Consider the following 21,585-nt stretch of genomic DNA (forward strand, 5'->3'; position numbering starts at 1 on the left):
AAAAAAGACAAAAATCATAAACACAACCACCACACATCGTATCCGATGACATTTGACATCATTTGATTTATCAAGACGAGAGCAATCTGATGAACTGATCAGTAACATAATTACATGTGTAGAAGATAATGTTTTGTAAGTTCACAATTGCTTAATGAAGAAATCTCCAAAATGACAACACATCAATGGGGAGGGAAAGTAGGTTTAGAAGTTACTCCCATCACACTGCCCAATGACTGTAGAGGGGTTGGTTTAGTGTAATGTCACTTTTGGAATGCTGCCCAATTACATACATTGACCAATTATACTATAGACATGATATAAATCTTTAAGGGTTGAGGTTTCTGGTCAATACAAGTTAAACCCATTGTTTCTGGGGCACAGTCACTCACTCACTGACTGATGGAAAGGAAGAAGGGGAGAAATGAGAATTGATAACAACAAAAGTCAGAATGGAATAGATTGCCTTCAATGTTTAATCCATGTTTATGGATTACAATCAGAGCACTGTAAGAGAGGCCTACTTTGTGTTAAAGACCCAGGCCTTCGTTAGTGGAAGAGACAACAGATAGGTTCCAATAGAGAAAGAGGGAGACCAATCTGTGGAGGAAAGTTGACCTCATCTTGCTGACTGAGGACAACTTGCTCCTAGAGGTGGAAAACGGAATCAGTTCTTTTAAAGGGTGCCCACCTGTCTGTTAGACAGCAAAAAGAAACTCACATGTAAGTATAATATAAAGAGGAAATAATCCTGAAAAAAGTGATACTCTGAAGGGAAATGTATTAACTCCAGCCAATGTCATTTGTAATACTGTGGGGCAGGAGTATATAAATTGACTTTATATCCTGGTAAATAATTACATATTTCAGAGGCATATGTGCTTCTGGAATTATAGATTTGATTAAATTGATTGTACGGTGCACATATTGGGAGATCCCTTGACTCCTTTGATGTGCAATGTACAAGCATAGAAGAGCAAAGGACATCTCACTGTGTGCATACCAAGAAACATTAAAAAGGTGAAAGTGTTGTTAACTGCCACCTATTTTTACACCCATTGAAAATGAAAAGTATGCACCCTTACACATTAATACAATAGGGACACCCATGAAGGAAATCTATCAAACATACAGGTTAAGCATAAATGTTCCTTTTTACAAGTAATGCACATTCAGAAGTGTTAAGTAGCTTGGTTCAATTATGTTTTCTAGAATGCTGGTTAGGATTCTGGCATCTACAGTAATTAGGGGAGGGTGTTCATTTGCAATGAAAGAGAAGTAGATTGATTTAAGATGTCAGGAAAGTTCTGATTGCATTTTGTTTTTCTGTAAAATGATAATTTTATACTGAGCCCTTATTTGCAGACCAACACAGGGGGGGTGAGCTCTCAGGATAGTTCAAATGTGCACATGGAGATGCTGGTGTTTTAAAAGTTTTCTTTCATAATAATTCAATTTTTACCATTTATTTTGGAATTTCAGGGATGCATACCTTTTGAATACATGAATTGATGCAATTTATTTCTGTTTTTCATTAATAAGTATACCTTCTATGCAACCCTGCATACATTTATGCCTAAAGTGGAGTAGGCTGGTGGGAATCAATATCATTAAATTGGTGGTTCATTAAAAGAAATGTATTCAATAAATACAAATTGTGTATGTCTGGTTTGGAGGGGGTCCAAAATTCTCTTGAATTGGATACACCCCAATTAAAACATCCTACAGTGCTACCATAAACAGGGTATTATGCCCTACTTGCTTTGCTGATTATTCACTGACCAGAGAAGAGGTACTTGTTTCTATACCTTCAATTCAGTCAGTTACCTACCTGGGAAGGCTCAGTGTTTGGGATGGTATCCCCACTCTTGAATCCATTTCACTGTTTTGTACAGTGATGGAGGAAATTGTATTTTGAAGCACTTGAGAGCTTCATGTGCTGCCCCTTTAGAATATTCTAACTGGGTATATTTCCAATGGTCAAAGATTTATGAAAGAGGACGCATCTTGTCAATATTCTTTTTTGGGGTATCTTTAAACAAGTTATGATTAGCATGTGTAACACTTGTGCATGCAGTGCAGATCAACAGATATATCAAATATAGGATTCATATTAACTTCCTACTGCCCAAAATGCAGGTTCACATTATTATTAACATGCAATTAGATGTTTCAAATCTGCTAGAAACAATGAAGTATTACTTTTACTGTAAGGTATATAAATTACATTGTTTTATACAGATTTGCCTTGATTAGATTGTAATTACTTTAACTTCGGTATCTGGCTACTTCTGGGGAATTATGCTGCAGTGAGCACCCAAAATGCCTAAGAAAATGTTTTGGAAAATGCATTAACTTCTGTCTTTGGATTTATATAAGTGAATCCCATTTTAGACATTCAAGGATGTGATGATGTATTTAAAATTAAGTGTGCACTTATTTGATTGTCATGTAAATGTATATTGATATATACATGGATAGATTTTTATTTGAATTACATTATTTTATGTACAATGAACAGATACTTGCTACAGTTGAGATAGTTTTAGGATTGGATGGATTGTGTTTAAGGTTTTGTTAACCAATAATGACAGAATAAAACGAAAAAAGTAAGCAGTTCTCAGCAAGTTGGCACAATTATGGAAGCATGTGACTGAAAATGTTTGCTATTTCTACAAAACATTCTGTGACATAAATGATGGAAGGGCTTCATATGCAACCTGCAGTCCATCCTTGCAGATCAATGCTAGAAAAGGTATCAAAATATGCTGTCGTAAAAGTGCAGAAACATACCTGTGATTTGATCAACTCTCAATCCAAGGCAGCCATATATGCCTGGATTGTCACCACTATTGAAATTTAGTAGGGGTGCATTTCACATATGTGAATCCACAACTAGTGGCTTTGCCACCTTATTTTTTTTTTCAAGCACATGTGAATAATATATAGAACATTATTGAGCCTTTAATATTGTATGATAGCATTGCACTCTTCACTCCAAGTCGATGATGAGAGTGCTGACAAAAGCCACCAGAGTGATGTGCATTAAACAAAAACAAAACAATATTCTGTGCAGAAAATACAGATATAGATTGCAGAAAGGTTTTGTTGCTAACTTATAAATGTTTAGAGAGATGGGTTCTTTTCTTCCAAAATAAGCATGCATTGCAAGGTATCTGTTATTCTTTCACTGTATTATGAAAATAAGCTGAAGGTGAGTAAAACAGCATACAACAATTCAAACCAAAGAATGGCTATTAATTAAACACACAACATATAGTTTGAAAAGGCTTCATTACATACTATAATAGAAACACACTTACAATATGATGCATAGCAAGGCTTTGTAAATTGAAAATAGTCAGTGTTAAATAAGTGTTAAAAGAAAATGCATGCATTTTGAAAAGTAAGAAATCTGCCATATTGAAATATGACATCATGCAAAGAGAAAAAACTATCTCATGTACTGTCAGTTATGTAAAGATCTGATAGGTTGCACTTATAGAAAGGGGTTGTGCATGTCCTAATCTGCAGTTACTTATGTAAACAAATTAGGTACTGCCATTTTAGTTCATGTAAATTAAGGCTGAGCCGTCGCTAGTAGTTATTGAAATATGCGGAAACAATTGAAATACATTTCTTTATGAGAAATGACACTGTGCTGTTCTCTTCAACAAGGTCAGTCACTAATAAGCCAAAATGGGAAACATTGGTCTTGCATTTCCTTGTTAAAAGGCAAACACGCTTGATTTTCTCTGATGAATGGCAAGTTACATTTGCACAGGTGACAGTGTAAACAAACTGGCCAGGCAATGCAAGTGATTACATGAATGACACCGAGTTGTTATTATTGGTTTGGCTAACAAAGAAACAAAAGTGGAACACATAAGCTGAAGAGGAGGGTCTCATCCTTTTTAAACAAGCCATTTCAGACAACAAAGAACTGCACTTTCCATGAGACGCCAATGCTACATTCCTGCAGAGCTCATGGGGCAGATCTTAGAGGACAACTAATCCCATACAACTTCACTCCTGGGTAATGAGAGCAAGCAGACAATGAAATAACTGTGCCAAGACAGTAATTCTTCTCTATGGGCACAACAATTGGCAATTCAGATTTTTTATAATAGCTTGGATAAATTACAGAGATGAACTGCTCTGGAAACAAGAAGCAAATTGGTTTCTGATGGTTTCATTATGAGGCTTCCAAATTCTAATTGTTTCACTGTTTCACAGAACTTTGGACACAACCCTTTTCTTCTAGTGGGTTATGCAGGGGTTGGTCTGTAAAAATTCACCTACCTCCAGGTACAATCCACAGCAGCACGATTTTGAGTTAATTGTATGATCTACTGTGAAACAATAGCTACACACAACAACAACACACAAACACATGCACACACCTTGTTGATTGGTTGTAGGTATTTTTGACATGTTAATAAAGAGCTCAAAGAACATGAATGCATGTGCAGTTGTCCATGAGTCATCTTTGAACTGCACCCAGCATGTAAGAAAAGACTGACAGATACCGGTGTGCGACCGAGTATTGCTAAGGATGCCAGGTTGATTAATCATAACTTAACTGGGAGGAAGGCTAGATCAGGGGCAATGCATTTGTCTTGTAACCAAACAATGCAGTGCAACACCGGTTTGAATACCTATCCCGTGCTTAGAAACCACTCACTAGTATTAAGAATGTTAGCTGGTAAAAAAAGCACAGCGAGCTAAGCGCTTGCCCCTGAAATCTGTGCGCAACCTGCTGTGGCAGGTTCGAATCCTGGCAGGGTCAACTCAGCCTTTCATCCTTCCAAGGTTGATAAATTGAGTGCCACTAAGTGGGATAATAATACCTTCTGTTATTTCAGCGCTCTGAGACCTATGGGTGTGTAGCGCTATGTAAGAATTAAAATGATTTTATTATTATTATATAAGAACAATTATAATTAGAATAACTGTGGGGTAGGATTCTGGGTATTTATTCAACTACTTTATTTCTAATATTGGGAATTGTATATTGTTTGACGATATTCGTTTTGATGCTCATATATCAAGTCTAAAAGAGAATTAATATGTTCAAAAATGAAATGCTAAACAGAAAAGCGAAAGTATTGTTAATTGATTTCTATGTATGCATTTAAAATACTTTATATTGCAAGTGCAAATACTCTTTGGTTTAGTGATAAACCTGTGTAGAGAAAATATTGATAGCACTAATGTATATCATATACACAATGCTTATAATCATTAATATATAAATACTCTAGAGGTAGAGCCATAACTATATTGCTGTCCAAAAGTGGCATGCCAGATGCTCAGGTGTGGTAGTTTCTCTTTCACTAAGCACATACACCCAGCTTTCTCAAGAGCCATGATTTGGGTACATCCCTATTCTCTGGTGAAAATCCTGGCACAGCCCTTGGTGGCCATTTAGACCGCCTTTGGGGTAGAGGTTAGGCTTTGGCATGCAGGGTATGAAGGAAGTCATGTAAATGGTGCCCTGACATGGCTCTTACACATTGGGCGAAGATCCTCAAAAAGGCCTTTTAATGGGGAATCCTACTAGAGAGTGCACTGTGGATACAGGTGTAGTGAGTACTGCATCTGGTGAGTGATTTGAACACCCCATAACACAACAGTGTCAAATACATAGAATAATGCAGTAGACAAATTAATTATTAGCTACAGCTCCAAAACTCCATTTTAGGTCAATCTACTACCTTAACTGGTGAGGAGAAATAGTAGGAGGATGAGGGAGGGATATTGGGGACATAGATTACAATGCCATGATGATGGAAATGTTTCAACGCTAGCTACCCCCATCTTATCTTCCCAAAACTCCCCATAGTCCAGGAATCATAGACGTTCCTATACCAGCTGCAACACAAATGAAGGCAATTTCTAAAAGGAGCTACATGAAGGCAACACTTAGAGACAAGACAACTAACACCATGTCATTCCCCCCTTCAGCAAGGGAAGATTCTGGCATGTGCAAATGGTGATACAAGCTTGTGTGGTTTGGATTAAAGTTCAATAAATATTTGGATCAGCCTTCCACAGATCTGCATATTGTTCCCCTCCTACTTCAGGTGTGACCTCTGAACAGTGTTACAGGCTGCATCCAAGCCCAGACCCAAAGACCCTATTCCTAAAATACTCCACTGTGTAACAACTGCACTAGCAGCATTTATGACAGAAGACACTGAAGACAGGGCATAGGTAAAACCATACAATCTTTTGGGCATGCCATCTCGCACATTAGCAGACAAAGGTACAGCATGTAGAGCAATATCAAACTAAAATGGATACAAACATATACCATGCTATGTATTTGGCCCTGCCACTATCCATAAACCACCTCTCTGAATCCAAACTTGAAGATGTACAAGCGCAATTAGGCATATGCATGTACATTTGTTGTGATGATCAACATCCTTAACATATAAGAAAACACATGAGCAAACATTCCCGTATACTGTGATTCTGATTTAAATCCTTATCCATCCCATTACTCTCTCCCGCTCTGCCCTTGCTTCAGTCAAGTTACCACCCTGTCAACAATCCACTCATAGTGCTGAACCCCAGTATTCAATGCCACGTCTGCATCAGCAGAAAACATATGTTCTCTAGGTACGATGAGGATACATGTCAGTGTTTGACAAGGGTTGCGATAAAGGCAAGAAATATACATGCTGGGATTAGTTAGGAGTAGGCTATGGTCCAAGAATGTACATTTTGGGGTTGGTGAGCAGTGGTTGTGTACTTTATTGTGGATCCATCTGACTCACATATTGGTGCAATATAAAATAACTGTCAATTGTCAACTTCTCTTCTCTACTTTCATGTCCATGTGTTGCATTTGTATTGCCATCATCCACACTCTCCTACCAAGGTTCCACATCAAGTCATGTGACAGTGTATTACTATGTCAATGTTCATACACCACTACATCACTTTAAACAACAGCATATTGACTTCAAATGTCACATTTCTGCTAATTGCATTTTCATCTCCGATGGGTGCTTGATTTTAGCTCTCCTCTTCTTGACTGGCTGGCCTTTGTACAGTTGTAAAGTTATGGCAGACAGGGTATCTGGAACCCAAAGGAATGGAATAAGAGGGGGTGAGCGTACTGTGCTAGAAATGCGTGTGCAACATTATTTTACATGACCATGTACATACTCTTGCACTCTGTGCAATGCCTTAAATCTGTAATAGGTGTAGAATGCGTATGTTATGGATGTGGACATATGGATAAGATATGTTGCTGGAGTTGGGATGCTATACATCATTCATAGAACATTGGCAGTAAATGCCTTCATGTGTTGAAACATCGATTTTGGCTATAACATGAGTTTGGGCACAACATGTGGCAGGCAGTCTCCGGATTATGCGTGTACAGCTCCCATAAGGGATAGCCCTTGCTTCTCTGTCCCTGTGATAGGTTGCAATAATGCCACACCCATGTTACAGCAGCCCTAGACTCTCTTTGCTGGCTGACAGTATCTAGCCGAGGAATCTAGGCACCTATGTATTAATGAAATCGCTGTCAGGGCCGTGACTGGTGTTCTATTGGGAACCATGTATATTTTTCATCAACTTTGAACCTTAAATAGGTGGAACACGATTCAAATTTGCTGCCTCAAAAATTCAGAGTAATAGTCACTCTCACTGCCGAGTGAGCACAACCATCTGATTAACAGAAAAAGACTTACAACAGTGTTTCCAGCTAAATTCATAAAAACAGCATGGTGATGGATTAAGGTGAAGGCTAGCGCTTTAGAAACACAAGGAAAACTAACAAAGGATGCCTGCAGCTTTCACCCAGCCATTTCGGGGATGGGCCCGATTCATGGGTTCAAAAGGACTTTGTACTGCTGAAAAGTGACATCACGGCCGACACAAACCCCACAAACCCTTATTCAAGGAACTGTGCACAGTGTATTGGCGTCGTGCAAAGTAATTTTTGCAGTACAAAATGAACTTTGCACTGCAAAAAAACACTTTGCACAGTTCCACCAATCAGGGTTTGTGTCGGCCGTGCAGAGCCACTTTTCAGCAATGCAAGGTCACTTTGAACCGTGCAAAAAATTCCATGAATCAGTCCCTCCGTCTTCTTTGTAAGCTTACATTTTGAGTCTTATTGTCCTGGAATTGGAATGGCAAGAGTAAAGCTACACAGCGCAGACTCTAAATTAGGATGTTAGGTCCCATTTGACATGGGGCATGCTTCACTATCTGAATTGTTATACGTATACTTATTTGTGTTGACATTCGTAATAGACATGAGCATCGGCTCAACTGTATCTCCAGGAAGCTATGCAGGGTGCTGTTGATTTGTGGTATCATGGCATCTTGACTGGAGCATGGTTTGTGAGTGCAACAATTTGTTATCATGAGTTTGGAGATAAAGGTCATTCGAAGGTTCATTGTTTGCTGAAAGTTGTAGTCTCTGAAAGCATGTTTCCATGCCGGGGTGGAATCTGTGGGGCATGGCTAAAATACAATGTCCCAACTGAGGGAGAGATTTTGCAATATATGCATGAGATTTATTGAGCTCAAACCTAGCTAGGAATGCTGTCCAAATGGGATGTTATGGTACGTCATGTTATGTTATGTTATGTTATGTTGATTTATACCGCGCACCGCTACCAACCAAAGGCTGTCTCCAGGCGCTCACTTGGATGTGCAAGAAAGAAGATGTGGTTGGCTAGTGAGGGAAGAGTGATAGGATAGTTCCATAACCAGAAGAAACTGGCGTCTGTTTGTGTTGGCTTTTGGATGGTTGGTTGTGTGCACTGGTTTATTGTATCCATACATGTCTAATGCATGTGTTGTTTCTATGTGACTGTATTTTATTATTTTGGAGTGTGCCTGTGTGTTTTGTGTGTAGATTGGATGTTATTTCAGGTTGTGCGCACTGGCTTGTATCCGTATGGGTAGGTCCATTGTCCAGGTTTGTTGTTACTTGTGTTGGGTGTGTGTTAGTGTAAAGGTTGGCTAGCTCAGTGGGCGTGTATAGTATTTGGTGGTGTGTTGGAGGAAGCAGGAGCGGCGTGGTTAGTTAGTACATTGGCTACTCTCTAAGTTCTTCTATGTCGCTAATCTACACAGTTCTATATAGTGCTGCTCATGGTTAACTTCACAGTCTATCTAGGTGTGACGCGTGGCAAATCTTCACATTTCTATCTAAATGTACTGCATGGATAATCTTCAACAAATGTATCTAAAAATGCTTCATGGCTGATCTTCGCAGTCTATCTAGGTGTGACACGTGTCTAATCTTCACAAATGCATCTTAATGTGACACATGACTAATCTTCACAAATCTATCTAAATGTGTTGCATGGCTAATCTTCACAACCTATGTAAGTGTGACACGTGGAAAATCTTAACAAATGTATCTAAAAGTGCTGCATGGAAAATCACCTGGGGCTTACAAGTCGTGTTCAGGAGAGAAGATGATCTGGGATGGGTAGTGGAAGTAAGGGAGAGGGAGAGTTTAGAAGAGGAAAGCCATTGTTAGGTGGAGCAATAAGCAATTGGTGAGTAATTCTTTGAAGATTTGAGTTTTCAGGTCTTACTAGAAGTGTAGTATGAAGGGGAACAGTCTTATCTGCATTGATGACCTGTTCCAGAGACAGGAAGGATAGCAGGAAAGGGGCTATTACTAGTGTTTTTCCTCTTGCAGTTCTTTGTTTCCTGGCTGTCACTTTTGTGGTGTCTTGTGGTGCACTGGCCTCTTCAAATGATGAGGTTCATGCCCAAGTATAATGTTGTTTTGATTTTGACTGATGTGTAGGTGATGCAAGCAGTCTTGTGCATGATGTGCATGATGTGCTCTTGAAAATCTAGCAGGTAGGGTTGATGTGGTCATATTTTCTTAGCCCTGTGAAGAGGTATGCTGCAGCATGCACGATGACTTTCAGACGGACCAAGGTATAATGCTTTACACAGCATGCCCATTTGGCTTGACTCATGGAAAGAATATCCATATATCTGTGTGATGCAGCATAATCTTGAACAGAATTTGGTATGTGACATTCCGTATGAAAATCCCACGACATGCTGAAATGTTCCAGTGCACAGAAATGCATCATTGACATTGACTTGAGGAGGTGTTGCGTGGATATTTACATCTTCATTTGACTCTGTGTGCACACTGGACAGGATGGTGTGGTCCTCACTGTAGGTTGCTATATGTCTCTGTTTATCTGCAGATGGTGACCATGTGCAAGATCAAATTGAAAGCTGTGCCACTTTAATTCACGTCCTACAAAGAGAAGCCTGGTGTTTTGCAGCCTCTGTCTGGCCTTTGGGTTCAGTGTATATTCTATATATGTGTCCCATAATTCTGCTGTGCAGTTTGACACCAGTTCTAGGCAGGTGGTTATTCGAACTGAATGTACTGGCTTCTTTGTGATGTGTTGTTTCCATATTGGCATTACAACATGATCTAATGCCAACCATAGGCATGTTGTACTGCATGTGTATTGCTGCGCACGGGATACCTTTGGGTTTGGCGCGCTTTACACATGCCAGATAAACAAAGAAATAAATAAATGTGTGATCATGTGTGGATTCATTTGATGCAGCAGGAGTACCAGTTCTGCAAGCCGTAACATGTTCAACACTACTCATAAAAAGGCTCACGTGGGAGGATCAACTGTTATGTTATTGTACAACATTGCAAAATCTTACCAAATAAATATATGCAAAAGCAATGAAGAACTGACAAGCTTGTGTAATATGCAGGTCTCCTTCTCTGCTTTGGACACTACAAATCAAATTTAATTTCCAGTTTTTATTTTTTATTATACTGGCAATTCTGTTTCTGACCTGTGTCTGTCCTAAGAATGCACGCAATTGTTTGTATTCCCAAAGCAGGTGTATGCGTGTCATAGATCCATGAGTCCTTTGCAAATTAGCTTCACATAGTCAGTGTCAGGCGTGTAAGCAGCAGTGGAAACACCAGCCTAGACACACCTAACCACACCGAAGGTTTATTTTTGCTGCCTCTGCACATGCACACCATGCTGTGCCTCTGTGCCCATTTACAAAGTACATCATGGTGTAGCGGATGAAGCTGGTACTACAGCAGGAACAGCGCAGACTGCAATAACACTCTACAGAGCCTTGATCCCTTGCAACATCTGTATGGAATCTGGAATTTCGAGTGGTGGTTATGCTGCCAACAAACAAAGCCCGGCAAAGGCTATTAAAGGTGGCATCTGAGTGGGGATGCTGCAGGCTTTTATGGCCGGCTTAGCATCATACTGGTTTCCATGACTCCCAAGCGTGGTGCAACTCCCTAGAGCACCTACCATTCGGATTTATTATTATTATTATTATTATTATTATTATTATTATTATTATTATTATTATTATTATTATTATCATCATCTATGTGTCTCAATGTTCTTCTACTAATATGGTGTATGTTTATGTCAGCTTGCAGGATGAGCTGATCGGGATCTCTGTTAAGTTGTTATTTAGCCTGAATGTGATTGGTGCTTTGAAATTGCCCCTTATATGCACTTGTGTGACCTGTTTAGCCTAATCCTAGCTAGTGAATATCTGATTAAAGATTGCAAATCAATATGGTCAACATACGTTTATTTGCAGAAGGGCTGATGGACATACACTGATAATCGTGTTATTTTGTTAGATTCTGTTTTGAATGTTGCTCTCTAACACTAGTTCTGTGTTTACAGCACTCCCATAACACTATTTTATGATGCACGTCAGCACAATCTATTAGATGCTCAATGATTTTTTAATGAATTTTGAATTATTTTCTGATTGATGTCCAAAGTTTTCCCTGCAGGCAAATTAACTGTTGCTGCTATGTCTAGGATGAGTCACCAAGGTACTGAATGGCCTTAGAGTACCAGGCTCGAGTGCTTTGTTTTACTCTGCATGTGCAAGTACGTGACACATTTATTTTCCACGAAGAAGAGTTGGTATACATTCTACATTCCACCATATGTATAATTTACTTAGTTATGTACTACCTGTTGATAAGTGTATTCATAGTATGATGTGATTAGAGATGATACGGGACAATATGAATTGTAATTCCTGTAATAGGTGGATCCTCTTTTTTGTACAGACATCAAGATCAGGAAATTCTGATGAAGATCAAAAATACTTTGGTAAATTCATTGGCATAACCATATTACTTCTGATACAGTAAGCAACCCTCCTAGTTTTGAACAAAGCTTTGGTATATTAGATATTCTTAACTGCAGAGGATATTAGATATTCTTAACTGCAGAGGATGCTAGCCAATTAATTGAATTCAGTTAGCTTCTAGTAATATTCCAACTCCCCTTCACCAAGTAAAACAATGTTTACTCCAGGGCAACTATTAAAGAGGTTGGAGTTTGGTCTTTCCTGATGACGCTTTTGATTCGCTGCCACCAATATGAGAAAAGGTAACTGAGCATGGTAATGTAATTTAAAAAAAACATGTCCCGGCAGGTAAAATGCTACATCTGGGACAAAGTGCCTGCTACTAAGGATGCAATAACAGTAAGAAACATTTTGTTCATTTTGAAAATATACTCACTATAGAAACAATTCAATTAATGTAGGGCTCACAAATAGCGCTCAACACAATTATTATTCAAGCTTTGAAGAATATAGATTTGATGATTTAGGAAAATTATCCTGAAAATGATTTAATGAATTGTACATGTCACTCTTTAGATAAGGGTGCAGTGAATTTGACTATTTGGCAGATATAAAATGAATGCGTTGTGATGCTAAATATATTGTGTTCCGGAAATTGTACAGAATCTGGCAAAGTGAATAAATCAGTCTCAGATTGTATTGTCCCCCGAGACCCAGTGAGTGTACATGGATAATTATGAATATTGTAAATAGCTTTGAAGAGGCTGAAGTGCATGTTATCAATGATCTGTATGTTAAAATGAATTGAAAAGAAAGGAAACACAGACTATCATGGAAAGCAAATTTGTTCTGAACCTAAAAGTGACTTAGCAAGCAAGAGAAGTGGGAAAACTCTACGGAAATGTATCCAAAATCTAGATTAATGGGTGATCAAAAGAAAATGGAATTGATGCTTGTGCCAATGAGTTCTAAATAGGTAGCCACATTAAAATGCATTCACATGTGAGATATGATACTGGGCAAAGAAACTACAAGATTGTGCCTTACAATTGAGCGATCAACTTTATGGAATGGTATGTTAATGTTTATTTATAAAGCACCTAGACACAGGCAAGTGTTTCAAAGTGCTCAAGGAGGGTGAGCACATGGCGAAAAGACAACAGTCACTCACAGCCCTTGAAATTCTGAGACAATGAAGTCTGCACAGGCAGAGTAAGTGCGTAAAATAAATGTAACATTTTTAGATAAAGCAAATAGCCCTTATGGCGATTCTGCAGTTTTACCAGTGCAATTAAGGGGGTGAAGACAAGGGAGAACAGACAGACAATCTTCAGGCACAGTGCGAACGGATTGTTCAAGTGCACAGATGGTCACAGGGAGGGGGGGGTCCAAGTGCAACTGGGGTAAGTGCAGAGAGAGCCACTCTCTTGGGTTATTTCTCAAGTGCAGAGAGTATGCAGAGAGTATGGGGGGGGAGTGGGGCCCTGAGGCAAGTGCGAAAGAGGACCAGCAGGGGCATCTGGGACCTGTGAGACTCTGAGGTACACCAGGCGGCCAGCAGCAAGCTGTAAGGAAGAGGAGGGAGAGAGGGAAAAGGGTTAGAAAACTAGATTAGCAGGGTAGAGGCACTGAGAAGGAAGAGGAGAAGAGGAAGGTCTTGAGGAGTTTCCAGAACTTAAGAAGATCAGGCTCAAGACGGAGGGTGGCAGTGAGGCTGTTCCAGAGGGAGGCACCTGCTGAGGATAAGGATCTCCTTCCAAATCTCTGTTTGGAGAACCAGCTCACCCGCAGAAGGATGGAGGTAGATGAGCAGAGGGATCATGATGGACAGTATTTAAGTAGGCAGCATTGCAGGTAGGTAGGTCCCAGGCCCCAGAAAGCCTGGTGAACAATGCAGAGGGTCTTGAACTTGATCCTTGCAGCCACAGGGAGCCAGTGAAGGGATTTCAGCACCAGAGAGATGCAGTCCTTGGGCTTGAGGCCAAGGATAAGTCTTGCGGTTCAGTTCTCGATGAGTTGCAAGGGTGCAAGGCAGAAGAAGGGAGGTTGAGGAAGAGGTTGTTGCAGTAGTCCAGCCTAGAGAGAACCAGGACTCTGGAGACAGTGAGATACTGCTAGAAAGTGAGAGTACCTCTGAGGAGGTGTAGCTGACAGATAGACTTTTTAGAGATGTCTGAAATGTGAGAGGAGAATGAGAGAGTGGTGTCAAAAATTACCCCCAGGGTTTCTTGCCTCGCAGGTGGGTGTGGGTGCAGGGCCAAGGGAGGATGACCAGATTGAAGTAGGAAAGCGGGAGTAGGGGTCCCAATGTGAAGAATCTCAGACTTACTGGTGTTGAGGTAGAGGTCGTTTGCATCACAAGATGACTGAATAGCAGCCAGACATTCAGATATGAGCGAGGAGGAGGAGGCGGATGAGGGTAGCCTGAAAGAGAGTTGCGTGTCATCTGCGTAACACTGGAAGTTATAGGAAAGTGGCAATCACTCTTGCCAAAGCAGCCATATAGTTGTGAAGAAACAGGGCGATAGGTTAGAACCCTGGGGCACGCCACAGGTTGAGAGAGGGATAGTCAAGAGAAAGGCCCGAAGTTCCACCTGGGATGGTCGGTTGAAGAGGTAGGAGGTTAACCACGCCAGAGCCTGACCTGTCATTTCCCGGGGTGTCACGTAGACGTGCGATCAGGATGTTGTGGTTAACCATGTCAAAGGCAGAGGTGAGGTCAAGGAGAATGAGGACAGAGGGAGTGTTAGTGTCAAGATTTGAGAGCAGGTCTACACCGGTGTTCAGAAGAGCAGTTTCCGTGCCTTTGAATGCTCTAAAGCCAGATTGATGGTCATGGATGCAACCAATAGTTTCAGTGTGGAGGGTCAGCTGAGAGGTAGCCAACTTCTCCAGGAGTTTTCCCAGGGAAGGAGTGATGGCGGTAGTTTGCCAGAATGGAGGGGTCGGCAGAGGTTTTTTTGAGCAGGGGCGTACAAGGGAGTGCTTAAGGGCAGTTGGGAAAACTCCAGTGGAAAAGGAGAAATTGCAGAGATCAGCCAAGGCTGGGGCAAGGGAGTCAAACTTGTTGTTAATGGTTTTAGAGGGGCAGGGAAAGTGGCGGGCCCTATATTATGAACACTTCTGCGTTAAACTCTGAATTCTCGTACAATGATAGTTATATATGCCAGGTCACAGGTTGGTAGAGAGGAAGCCCACACCTCTTAGGAAAGATTGAAGAGAAATTCCTGGATACCATGCACTGGTATATTTGGAAAGGATACATTTCCATGCAAGTGCGTTTGATTTATTTCAGTGAAGACTCTTGGTCTTAATGCTGGTCAGCCGACATGTGTTTTGACCTCTGGGGTCTTTATCAAGGCTATGTTCCAATTTGGTGGGTGGGGTCTGTGTTCCCAGGTGGGGTCCCCTTTAGGGAGGAGCTGGTCCTATATGATCCCAGTTTTGGGTCCTGCATGGGCCTGTGGCTGTATTGCCAGTCCTGTGTGGAACGAGCAATGTCCTGGATATATCTTCTTATTTTTCAGCCCTTTTTCCCTACTTAAACAGCCTTCCGGTTTCTTTTCCTTCACAGTTGGTGAGCAAGTGCAAGTCCCACCAACCAGCCAATCACTGCTAATCTGTTGGTGTCTTCTTTTTTTGCCACCCTTTTTCCCCCTTTAAGCAGCCCCCAGCCTCTTTTCCTTTGCAGTTGGTAAGCAAGTGCAAGTCGATCTAGGTCAGGTAACCTAAGACCTCCCACCCATTAATTAGTGCTAATCTGTTGTTGCCTTGTTGTTTTGTCGCCCTTTTTCCATGCTTAAGAAGCCCTTCAACCTCTTTACTTTTTCAGTTGTTGAGCAAGTGCAAGTGGTTCCAAGTCATGTGACCTAATCCCCACCAACAATTCAATCACTGCTAATCTGTTGTTGCCTTCTTGTTTTGGCACACTTTTTCCCTACTTAAGCAGCCCTCTGGCCTCTTTTCCTTCGCAGTTAGTGAGTAAGTGCAAGTCGATATAGGTCACGTGATCTAAGAAAACCCCCACCTGTTAATAACTGCTAATCTGTTGGTGCCTGCTTGTTTTCCTACCCGTTTTCCCTACTTAAGCAGCCCTTCAGCTTCATTTCCATTGCAGTTAATGGGCAAGTGCTAAACTGTTGGTGTCTTCTTGTTTTGCCACCCCTGTTCCATGCTTAAGCATCCCTTCAGCCTCATTTCCTTTGCAGTTGTTGAGCAAGTGTAAGTGGATCTATGTCACATGACCTAAGCCGCATCAAACAGTCAATCACTACTAATCTGTTGGTGCCTTCTTGTTTTTCCATACTTTTTCCGTTGCTAAACAGACCTCCGGTGACTCGTCCTTTGCAAGTGGTGACCAAGTGCAAGTTGTTCTAGATCATGTGATCTATGAAACCCCCCACCTGTTAATAACTGGTAATCTGCTGGTGCCTGCTTGTTTTGCTGACTTTTTTCTGTGCTTAATCATCCCTCCAGCCTCTTTTCCTTTGAAGTTGATGCACAAGTGAAAGTGACTCTATGTTACTTTAACTAAGCACCACCACCATGTCAATCCCTGCTAATCTGTTGGTGCCTTGTTTTGCAACAATTTTCCCTACTAAAACAGCCCTTCAGCCTTGTTTCCTTTGCAGTTGTTGAGCACGCGCAAGTGGATAAACGTCACTTGACCTTAGCCCTATCAACTAGTCAATTACTGCTAATAAGTTGGTGCCTCCATGATTTGCCACACCTTTTCCCTACTTAAGCAGCCTTTCAGCCTCTTTTGTTTCTTAGTTGCTGAGCAAGTACAAGTCGATCTAAGTCATGTAACCTAAGCCATCCCCCACCCGTTAATCACTGCTAATCTGTGGTTGCCTTCTTTTTTGCCACCCTTTATCCCTACTTAAGCAGCCCTTCAACCTCTTTTCTTTTGCAGTTGTTGAGCAAGTGCAAGTGGTTCCCTGTCACGTGACCGAAGCCCCATTCACCTGTCAATCACTACTAATCTGTTGGTGCCTTCTTGTTTTGCAGCCCTTTTCCCTACTTAAACAGCCCTCTAGCCACTTTTCCTTTTCAGTTGTTGAGCAAGTGTGTCTAGGTCATGTGACTTAAGATGCACTCACCTGTCAACCACTGCTAATCTGTTAGTGTCTTCTTGTTTTGTTGCACTTTTTTCCTCCCTACTTAAACATCCCTCCAGCCTCTTTTCCTTTGCAGTTGGTGAACAAGAGCAAGTGGATCTAGGTCATGTGCCCCGAAGCCCCACCTGCCTGTCAATCACTGCTAATCTCTTGGTGCCTGCTTGTTTTGCTGCCATTTTCCCCTGCTTAATCAGCCCTCCAACCTCTTTTCTTTGCAGTTAATGAGCAAGTGTAAGTGGATCAAGATCGTCTACCCGTAGGTCCACCCACCGATCAATCACTGCTAATCTGTTGGTGACTTCTTGTTTTGCCATCCTTTTCCCCTTCTTAAGCAGCCCTTCATCCTCCTTTCCATTGCAGTTGTTGAGCAAGTGTAAATGGATCAAGGTCACGTGACTAAAGCCAAACCCACCTGTCAATCAGAGCTAATCTGTTGGTGACTTGTTGTTTTGAACCCATTTCCCTACATAAGCAGACCATCACCATCTTTTCCTTTGCAGTTGGTGAGCAAGTGCAAGTGGATACAGGTCACATGTCTTAAGCCACATCCACCTGCCAACCAATGCTAATCTGTTGGTTTCTTCTTATGTTGCTGTACTTTTTCTTTCTTAAGCAGTCCTCCATCTTCTTTTCCTTTACAGTTCATGAACATGTCGATCTAGGTCACGTGACCTAAGCCCCACCCACCTGTCAATCACTGCTAATGGTTTGGTGCCTCCCTGTTTTGACATCCTTTTTCCCACTTAAGCAACCATCCATACTCTTCCTTTTCAGTTCACAAGGAAGTGGAGATAGGACATGTGACCTAAGTCCCACCCACCGGTCAATCACTGCTAATCTGTTGGTGCCTTCTTGTATTATCGCCCTTTATCTGCAGTTAAGAAACCCTTTAGCCTCTTTTCCTTTGCAGTTGTTGTGCAAGTGGACCTAGGCCATGTGACCTAAGCCCCAACAACCAGTCAATCACAGCTGCTCGATGTTTCTTGTTTTGCGCCGTTTTCTCTACATAAGCAGCACTTCAGCATTTTTTCTTTCTCAGCTGGTGATCAAGTGAAAGTCTATCTAGGTCACGTGACCCACAACCCCACCAACTTTAAAATCACTGCAATATGTTGGTGCTTTCTTGTTTTGATGTCCTTTTTTCCTTAGCTAGGCATCCCTCCAGCCTCTTTTCTTTTGCAGTTGATGAGCAAGGGCTAGTGGATCTAAGTCATGTGGATTAAGCCCCAAAAGCCAGTCAATCAATGCTAATCTATTGGTGCCTTCTTGTTTGGCCACCCTTTTCCCCTACTTAAGCGGCCCTTCATCCTCATTGCAGTTGTTGAGCAAGTGAAAGTGGAAGTAGTTCATGTTACCTAGGCCCTCCCAACCAGTCAATCACTGCTAATCTGTTGGTTCCTTCTTGTTTTGACACCCTATTTCACTATTTAAGCAGCTCTTCAGCCTCTTTTCTTTCTCAGTTGTTAAGCCAGTGCAAGTGGATCGAGGTCATGTGACCTAATCCACACCCATCTGTCAATCACTGCAAATCTGTTGGTGCCTTTTTGTTTTGCTCCTCTTTTTCTCTACTTAAGCAGCCCTCCAGCCTCTTTTCCTTTGCAGTTGGTGAACAAGAGCAAGTGGGTCTAGGTCACATGACCAAAGATCCATCCACCTGTCAATCACTGCTAATTTGTTGGTGTCTTCTTGTTTTGCAGCCCTTTTGCCCTACTTGTGCAGTGTTTTAGGCTCTTTTCCTCTGTAGTTAAGCAAGTGGATCTAGGTCAAGCTACAAAGTCCCAGCCACGTTTCAATCACTGGTAATCTGTTGGTGAATTGCTTTGCTGTCCTTTTGCCCTACTTACACAGCCCTGCATCCACTTTTTCTTTTCAGTTGTTGAGCAAGAGTAGGTGCCTCTAGGTCACGTGACATAAGCAACTCCAAATTGCCAATTACTGATAATCTGTTTGTGCCTTCTTGTTTTGTCTCACTTTATTTTTACTTAAGCAGCTTTACAGTATTTTTTCCTTTATAGTTGGTGAGCAAGAGCAAGTGGATTTGGTCAGGTGACTGAAGCCCCACCCATCTGCCAATCACTGTTAATCTGTTGGTTTCTTCTTGTTTTGCAACCGTTATACCCTATTTAAGATGCCCTCTGGCCCCTTTTCCTACGCAGTTGGCGAGCAAGTGCAAATCGATCTAGGTCACGTGACCTAAGCCAGGCCCCACCTGTTAATAACTGCTAATTTGCTGGTGCCTGCTTGTTTTACTGCCTTTTTTCCCATTCTTACTCACCCCTCTAGCCTATTTTCCTTTGCAGTTTATGAGCAAGTGGAACTAAGTCACCTGAATTTAGCCCCTTCCACCAGTCAATCACTGCTAATCTGTTGATGCCTTCTTGTTTTGCCATTCTTTTTCCCTACTTAAACAGCCCTCCAGCCTCTATTCCTTTGCAGTTGGTGAACAAGTCCAAGTGGATCTTGGTCATGTGACCTAAACCTCACCCGCATGTCAATCACTGCTAATCTTTTGGTGCCTTGTGTTTATGCTGCTCTTTTGCCCTACTTCAGCAGCTCTCCAGCCTCTTTTCCTCTACAGTTGTTGAGCAAGCACAATTGGATCCAGGTCACGTGACCTAAGACCCACCCACCTTAATGCTCAGCCTCTTTCTTTCTGTCTTTATCTCTTAGATCAAGGGAGTCCAAATGTAAGTGCATACAAAGAAATGGACAGCTCCTGTTTGGAACAGAAAGAGCCCAGGATCAGAATCCCCTTGTATATGTTTTTCACCCCTCTCTCCCAGCAGCCCTTCCATCCAGCACCACTCATCACCAACCATTCCGCTCACCAGCACCATCATGGTCACTGCATTGCAGCAACCTCACCTTCACCACCATACACCTCATCACCACTCCAGCATCCCCCACTGCAAAAAAACTGATGCCCACCAATATCCATGCAGCAATCAACCATGTCGCTGACATAGCAAACCTCATCCCCACACATGACTTGAATGCTATCTTCATTACTGAGACAACCTCCTCCATCCAGATGTCTATGACACTTTCCAAACAAAAGTAGTGGATGCCACCCCATCATTCACAGGGCATTGTGGCCATGGACCTGACTGGATCTTGTCACCATTGACTCGTTTGAAAACATATCCTGCCACTTCCTGCTATCCCCAACAGACAAAATCACTTTTACCCTCATCTACAGGCCACCCAAGCCCAACACCTTCTTCATAGAAGACTTCATGGACTGGGTCTGCACCATGTCTCTCACGCATTCCAATGACATCTTCCTCAGCGACTTCAACATACCTGCAACGCAGCAACAGAGTCAATGAAGGAACACACTGAACCTCACACAGCACACTGAACCCAACTCACAGTAAATGTAATATCCTCAAACTCATAATCACCATCCTTCCTACCCTCCATCACAGCTCTCCTTTTACGCTTAACTGGTCCGACCATCTGGCAATTCCCTTTAACATTGGTCACAACACACCTCTGAAGCAAACCTATTGGAAACCAAGTAAACAACCTTTAGATTCTTCAAATAATTCGCAGTGGAGACTTTCAAGAAAGACCCCACCAAACACCACCTCACATGGCTGATCTACCTCTGACGAACCAGGACTGCAACTCGCTTCTCCAAGATTACAATACCACTCTCACAAATAATATCAACTGCCATGACCCAGTGAAACTGTGCACCCTCATGCATAAACCTTCTGCACCATGGTACGGTGAAGAACTCAATATCAACAAACGAACCATCAAATACCAAGAAAATAATTGGTGAAAATCCTGCAGTGCCTACGACCTTGCTGTGCTCAACGAACTTCCTGCTACAAACAGACAATTGATCAAAACTGCCAAAAAAAAAAGGCCAACTAATACAAAAACACCATAGCCAAGGCTAACAATGAAAGCGGGAGCTCACTACAAAGCCATCAGGCACTGCGGCAACCCTCTGCCTGGACCACCCCTAGCACATTCCATCGAAACATCCAACACCATCAACATGATCTGCCAACACAGACACCAACGCCACAACTGACAACACACTACACATCCCATATCGTAAAACCACAACTATCTGGACAACTTTCAAGACACTAACAGTGGAAGACCTCACTTCCATCCGTCAAGGACACATTGGGCCTCATTACGAGGTAGGAGGTAGCCATGGTTCTAAAAGCTATTAGCTATTAACATGGCTACCCCCTTACCGCATTCCGGGTCCGGGTTCTCGAAATAGGGAATTACCGGGTCATTCCAAACTTGGAGGACCCGGTAAATCCCCATTCCGAGAACCATTCCCCATTCCCATTCGAGCCCCCAT

The sequence above is a fragment of the Ambystoma mexicanum genome, chromosome 6p (assembly GCF_040938575.1).
Source record: "Ambystoma mexicanum isolate Mex_15411 chromosome 6p, UKY_AmexF1_1, whole genome shotgun sequence".
NCBI lineage: Eukaryota > Metazoa > Chordata > Amphibia > Caudata > Ambystomatidae > Ambystoma > Ambystoma mexicanum.